Source organism: Triticum urartu, chromosome 7A (assembly GCF_056163025.1).
Source record: "Triticum urartu cultivar PI428250 chromosome 7A, HENAU_Tu73, whole genome shotgun sequence".
NCBI lineage: Eukaryota > Viridiplantae > Streptophyta > Magnoliopsida > Poales > Poaceae > Triticum > Triticum urartu.
The window spans coordinates 89,814,012-89,820,889 of record NC_141879.1 but is presented as its reverse complement, the minus strand read 5'-3'; the positions used below and the strand labels follow the sequence as shown (position 1 = coordinate 89,820,889).

Genomic DNA, 6,878 nt, shown 5'->3' with positions numbered 1-6,878 from the left:
AGTTCGCTGGTGCGACCGAAAGGGCTTGGTTGGTTGTGGGGCCTCACCGAACGAAGAAAACTCGACGCGGGTGGGGGTTGGGGCGGGGATGGGGGTGGGGTGGTGGAGGTACACAGGCGGTGGGGGCCAGTGGTCCGGCCGGCAGCCCGTGCGGTGTTCTGTATGGGAAGAATCAGAGACGAGGAAGAAGAAGGGTTAGGAGACGTAGGATCTTCATCCAACTGCCTGAAATGGTCGAGAGACAGCTGGGAGTTGCATTCTTAATGCGCTCTGGTTCATCATGTGTGGGCACTGCGCAACCAACATTTTATTATCCAAAATCTGCTTGCTCTTCTTTACCATGTTCCTCTTCCGTTCTTCTTTAATATGTACTCTCTTCATTCCTAAATACAAGTCTTTGTATAGATTCCACCATGGACTACATATGGAGCAAAATGAGTGAATCTACACTCTAAAATGTATCTGGATACATGTGTATGTGATCCATAGTGGAAATCTCTACCAAGACTTATATTTTGGAACGGAGGGAGTATGATAGTAGTACAGTATGTTCCTTGTACTGAAGATGAGCGGGGACATTTGTAGTGTAGAGGTCTATACGGTCGGTTGTGATGGACACTTTGAGCCTCTTTGATTCATAGGATCTTGTGAACATAGGAATAGGATTTGTAGTGGCCTACCCACTTGAATCCTATAAGAATAGCAAGGAAATGCGGGGAGCTGTGTCGCCTTTGAGAGTTACACTGATATTAACAGTACCGCACCTTCACTTGAAGAGAGCTGGTATCCGAAGCCTTTCTAGTCGTACCGGCAATACTAGCACATATATTCCAGCAAGTTACACTTTGCTGATTTTACTCTGATGCTTAAGGTTTTCCCGTTATATCTACACTATGATCTGTGTAGCTGCTTTGTGTCGCACTAGCAGCAGTCCACTCTTGAAGCTAAACACTGCAATGACTTACAAAATTGGCACCAAGGCATTGAGTGCCATTCTGGATGCAATGAAACTCATACGCTCCCCACCTGTTGATTCTTGTTTAGAATATGATCCTAATGACTATTCTAACCTCGAGGAGTCAAAGGCGGATGGCATGTCCTGTTCACCCATCAAGGTGCATGATCTAATTTGGCAATGTTTTATTGATTGTGGGTATATTGCATATGTTGTCTTGCATTTCTTCTACTTTGTTGCACCGCCATCTTCTTAGTTTACTCATCATATATGTCGAGATGCCATGCCCATCCATTATCAATACATATTCTATCTGTCATCATACCATGTTTTTCCACTCAAATTTTGTTCTTGTGCATTAGACATCAAAAAGGAAGAGGGTGATTGCCGAACCTGAAGGAGCACCAGCAAAGTCCTTGAAAAACGTGGTGGTGCCGGAGAAATCAGACAACACCCCACTTATATTGGTTGTACAACCAGTGACACAAAACGTAGGACCGACTCTAGCAGACTGTACCCATACTTCACTGGCCACACCACTAGCCCCACCACACAAGACCTGCACTCCAGCAAAAGGTATACCGATTTCATTTGCCATAGCACCAGCTGTACCACAGAAAAATTCCACTCCAGCAAAAAGTAAAGCAAGTCCACCGCCGAAGACCTATCCCAACTGCAGAGACGGCCAATTCCTGCAGATTGGAACCCATTCCATTTATTCCCAGTTTAAAAGACAATGCTTTCGATGTTGTTAGGGACTACGTGCATATATTCCCATCATGGGAAGATTATTGTGAAGACAAACACCATTTTCACATCTTCCTGTCCAACTTACGTGTAAGTGCTATTATTCATGGTTATTATTTTCCTGTTTTCTACTGATTGAACACATTAATGATTTACATTACATTGTTGTAACTAGGCGAGGGTCAATCTGGATAGTCATGACGAGCAAAGCTTTCTTGTGCTTTTCAAGGAAGCATTGCAGCAGTATCGGTGTTACCTGAGGAAATCACACTTTGATGGCAAGTCTATAAACGAATTTCTGGTGAAGTCTCCTGGGCTAAATTTAGAAGACATTGAATGGAAAAACCTTGTTATGCACTAGTCTCGTTCCCATGATGAGGTACTGTCTATGAAATCACATGACAATTTGAACTTCTACTTTTCCGCATGTGCCTTACGGATCTTTTTTGCAGGAAATCTGCTCGAAGAAGAATTCCGGTTTGACAAGAACGACAGGATATCGCAAATATGCTGCCCGCTGCTTTGCTCTTGTTAGTACCTGTTGTCCTGTATCACTATACTTGCATACATACCTGGTTCATTATGTGACAGCAGTATGCATGATAGCTTGCTTATCAATTGTTCGCTCCAAATTATCTCATCTGTATGAATGGTTACATTAGTGTAGAATATATCCAATGCCAATGTTTTTTTAGCTCTGCATTGTTCTTGTAAGTACATGTTGTCTTTTATCAGTGTACTTATAATGACAGGTAGTTGTTCATGTACCATCACTCTGCAGCTTATTTTCCTTTGCCCTCCATTTTCTACACATCAGATCTATATTTACTCTTACCATAACGTTGGTACTGAAGAAGTTTAGCTGTGCATTACTCTTGGTTCACTACAAGAAATATTTCAACTTGTGACCAGCACTATTGGTCACTGAATCGTCACTGTTTTCAATTTGTGACCTTTTTGTGACCAAAAACATAAGGTCAAAAGCTGGCGGTCATAAACTGACTATAGCGACCTTTCTTCTGGAATGGCCGTAGACGTTTATGACCAAAATACGTCTACTGTGGCGTTTTGGTCACTAGCAACCTCCCCAGGCCACGTAGGCATCCAACGTGGCAATCTGATGTGGCACAAGATTCAGCCCGGTCCAATTCGATTTTCTACATGGGCCTAGCCCAACAATTCAGCCTTTTTAATGTATTTTTTTCCTGCCAGTTACATAGGCCAAGCCCATTTCAGCCTTTTATTTATTTCTGGGCCGGGGCCTTTTAACTTTGTTTGGGCCATTATATTTTGGGGCTGGTCCCATTTGTCATCTTCTCACACATTAGGCCCACGTGATAGAAAATTCAAAATTGCTCAGATTATTCTCATAAGTGGGTCCCACAAGTCAGGTTTCCATTGCACACATTTTCAAATCACATACATAATCAATATTTCAAATGGAACAGTACAAATGTAGTTCATCAAATAACACTAACTAAGTCTATTACAATCTGTACATAGTCTATTACAACCCAAATATGCCTACTATTACAATATAACAATATTTACAGTCTATTACAGTCAAACAAAAGAGACGACTCTTTGCTGAGTAGGGCTATCCGGCTTTGAACTTCAAATTTCATAGACCTCCTGTTCGTCAATTGCAAGCACCATGCACCTTGGTTGGACATGAAGTGTTTGTCCTCGGTTGCACCATGCACCTTTGATGAAAGAGTTGCGGCTGATCACTAAAACCTGTGAATATCAAAAAGATCTATTCAGTACAAAAAGTAAATCACGACAATATGTCAGTAGTAATAAATACAGAATCTGAACAAAAAAACTACTCCCAGTTAGAATTATTTTTGTTTTGGTAAGGTATAAGAGCAGCAGGTAAAGATAACATGAACAGATTGTTTGATCAGATAAGCTATATGATTGTATCAACACATGTGTAATGCATGGTACAGGTCAAATCCATGATATGAGACATAGATAAACCAGTAGTCTAAGATTAAAAATTCTATAGTCTAAATCAGTAACAGTTTAATAGTCTGTAGTCTAAGTTTCCAAGCTTGTCTACTAAAGAAATTGTATCAACTTAACAATTAGTCATGCATAAGTGTTTGACATCAAAAACATACAGAAGTGCATTCTCGAGATTGACAATTAGGATGCATGCTCTGAACATACAGAAGTTCTACAGAGCAGCAGCAATGGCATCACAGCCAGACCAAAACAAAGTCATGTATGTATGTAACAAAATCAGCCAAACTTAATATGCATCATCAGCTGATTAAAAGCAGTGGATAATAGTATAGTTCATCAAATGATATGGGCAGCTAGCCAAGTTTCCTAATGGGAAGAGCTCACAAGAGCAGACAAAGAAATGTATATTTTAAACTAGACTAGATTGCAGGGGAGAAAGGAGACGGGATGTGTGGCGTTACCAAGGTAACACTCCTAATTTTTCTCATGAAAGGATCATGATAGACACAGGCAGCTACCAACAGGAAGAGGAAAATGGAAAATTTAGGCTACATGACCGAGGTTCTACCAACAAGAACCAACCAAATTAACCCAGCAAGTTAGTCAGATGAGGCAAGCAGCCCAGATGCATAAGGGTGGATTGTTCAGTTCACTTTAGTTCAAGCTACCTAGAAGAGAATGTCAGGACAACCGGCTAGGTTCACTTCCTGTGCACCCTACAGTCTGGGGAGTTTGGCTACATGCGTCTGTGTTGTTGAAATTGATGGCTAGGCTGACCGGGCTCGTGTCCTTCAGGCTCGACGACTTGCGCTTCTGCTGCAGCACCAAGAATGACATTGTTAATGTAGTCAAGGTATCCAGACAGTAGGGTAATTCAGGTTTTGACTAACAGTTGTACTGCCTGTGCTGTGTGTGTACCAGATTAAATTAAATCAGTAAACACTTGAGCTTTTATGGTTGGGTTGGTTGGTGCTTTTACCTTGGTGGAATTGCTGGCGGAGTGCTTCCTTTCGGACCGATGTTTCTGCTCCTTCTCCAGTAAGCACAGTAGCGTCTTGTTGGCTTCGTCAACAGCTCTTTTCTCCTCGAATAACTTAACCTTGAATTAAACATGCAAAAGAAACTTCAAACTGTCAAGACTACATTAGTGTTGCATGAAGCAATGTTCATTGAGAGGGCGATAAGTTGCAGGTACAGAACATAGGTGTTGCAAGTACAAGAGTGAGATAACATGTTACCTCCTCTGATTTTTTTTAGGTTGGTCTTGAGTATCTTCTTGTCCCTCTGCGGCACTTGCACTTGTTCAGTAAGCTGCGCGTGAGTAAGATGAATGTTGGAGGACCAGGTTGGTTAAACAGCACTGCACTAGTAATTATACAAAGCAGCCGCCGCAGTGGCATACAGGAGTATCATGCAAGCAAGCAAAGTGTTCAATGATGGTGATGGAGCTCTACAGTTGATCCAACACCAAATCACCTGATTGAAGGTGATGGAGCTCTACTACAGTTGACAGACCAAAAACAAACAATGTAACAAGACCAACTAGTCAAACTGAATATGCATCAAGTGATTAAAATCCGTGGAAGATATAATTAGTCATCAATTGACACAACTAACTAATTTTCCTTTCCCAATGGCAGAGCACACAAGAGCAGATAGTAAATCATATCCAGAATGTAGCAATCAGTGGATAACAGGAGCCATCAAGCATGAAATCGACTGATAATATGAGCGAGGAAAGGGATACGGGGTGTGGTGATGTTACTGACGTCGGGGGCATCCCTGAGGCGCTTGCGTAGGTCGTCGCTCTCCCAGGCGAGCTCGTCGCATGACTCCATGGCGCGCTTGAGGTCGCGCTCGTAGAGGCCGCACTCCTTCTCGAGCCTGGCTGGGCGGCGAGCTGGTCGCGCGCGGCCGCCACGCCCTCCTTCTCCTCCATGCAGCGCCAGATCCCCTCTGCATTCATCACCGACTCGTTCTGCACGCACGGCACGGGGCCGTTCCGATCCATCAGGCATTCTCGCGAACAGGTATAGTGCGCGAGTAACCGCCACAGCAGAATGGACGGGGGAGGGGGAAGGGGGGCGGACTGACCCTGAGGAGGTCGATGCATTGGGCGGCGGCATGGATGTCCTCCTCGAGAGCGAAGACGCGGTCCTGGAGGCAGCCGCGCAGGTCCTACGAGACGGCGAGGTTGAGGCGGAGCGAGCGGTCGGGCACGGGGAGGCAGGGGGCATACTTTGTCTGGCGAAGCACCCCACCCACGCCGCCGGCGAGCCACTGGTCCAGCTGGTGGTGGTGCTGCATGATGGCTGCGCCCTGGACCGGATCCAGTGCTGCACCTCTAGCCCGCGGATCCAGAGCTCGGTCGCCATGGCTGCGCCGCGGGCTAGGGTTTCGGGTGCTTGGGAAAGAAGCAAAAGGTGGGGGCGCCGGTGGTGGTGGGGTAGAGGAGAGTGTGGGGGTCTCCGGCGGTCTCGGACGAGGTGAGGGGCGCGCGCGAGCGGCAGAGGGGCGGGTGGCGCAGGGGAGGGGAGAAAGGAAGGAGAATAGAGCGAGGGGAGAAAGAAAGGAGGCGGCGGGGGGTGGATGGAAAATGTGCAGAGGACTCACGAGATCTAGGGTTTCGGCTTAGGTGAGCTTCGGGTGAGGACAGCCGTTGGATCCGGGAGCATCCGACGGTGATCCATCCACGATCCGCGTGAAACGCCCACGGACCAATCAAAATGCAATACACGCGTACCATGTCATGACCATCTAAATTGGTCACAGTTAACTAAAAAATTGCTCGTAGTTGACTAAAAATTCATTTTCTATTTTTCAAGTGCCCAAAATGAGTTCTGCGATAACGATGCGGCAGAGGGGGGGCCACACCTCGGAGATGCATGTCGCCTCTTCGGACATGCCACCACACCATCCCGCATGTATGAGGTCCCGGTGCGACGCTCCGGTGGCATTGCTACCCCCCTAGGGCCCCCGTCCCGCCTAACCCTGTAGCGTTTGACCACAGGATCTACCCCTTTGACTTTGCACGGACGGGCTTTTAGCAGTGGACGTATCCACCCGGTTGTGTTAGGTCAGCCCATAGGAACACTTTGGAGCAACATCCGGGCCAGACACACGGCAAGATCCCCTCCGTGTAGACCCGACGTGTCCGTTTCCCCCCCTCTAGATGCCGGCGGCGGCGTCGTCCGTGAGGGGGGGC

The 6,878-nt window shown here is 46.1% G+C and overlaps 1 pseudogene; it reads right to left on the bottom strand.

Moving 5' to 3' along the window:
- Nucleotides 1–3,316: 3,316 nt before the first annotated feature.
- On the bottom strand, nt 3,317–5,980 carry LOC147958135 (uncharacterized; annotated as a pseudogene).
- Nucleotides 5,981–6,878: the final 898 nt, after the last annotated feature.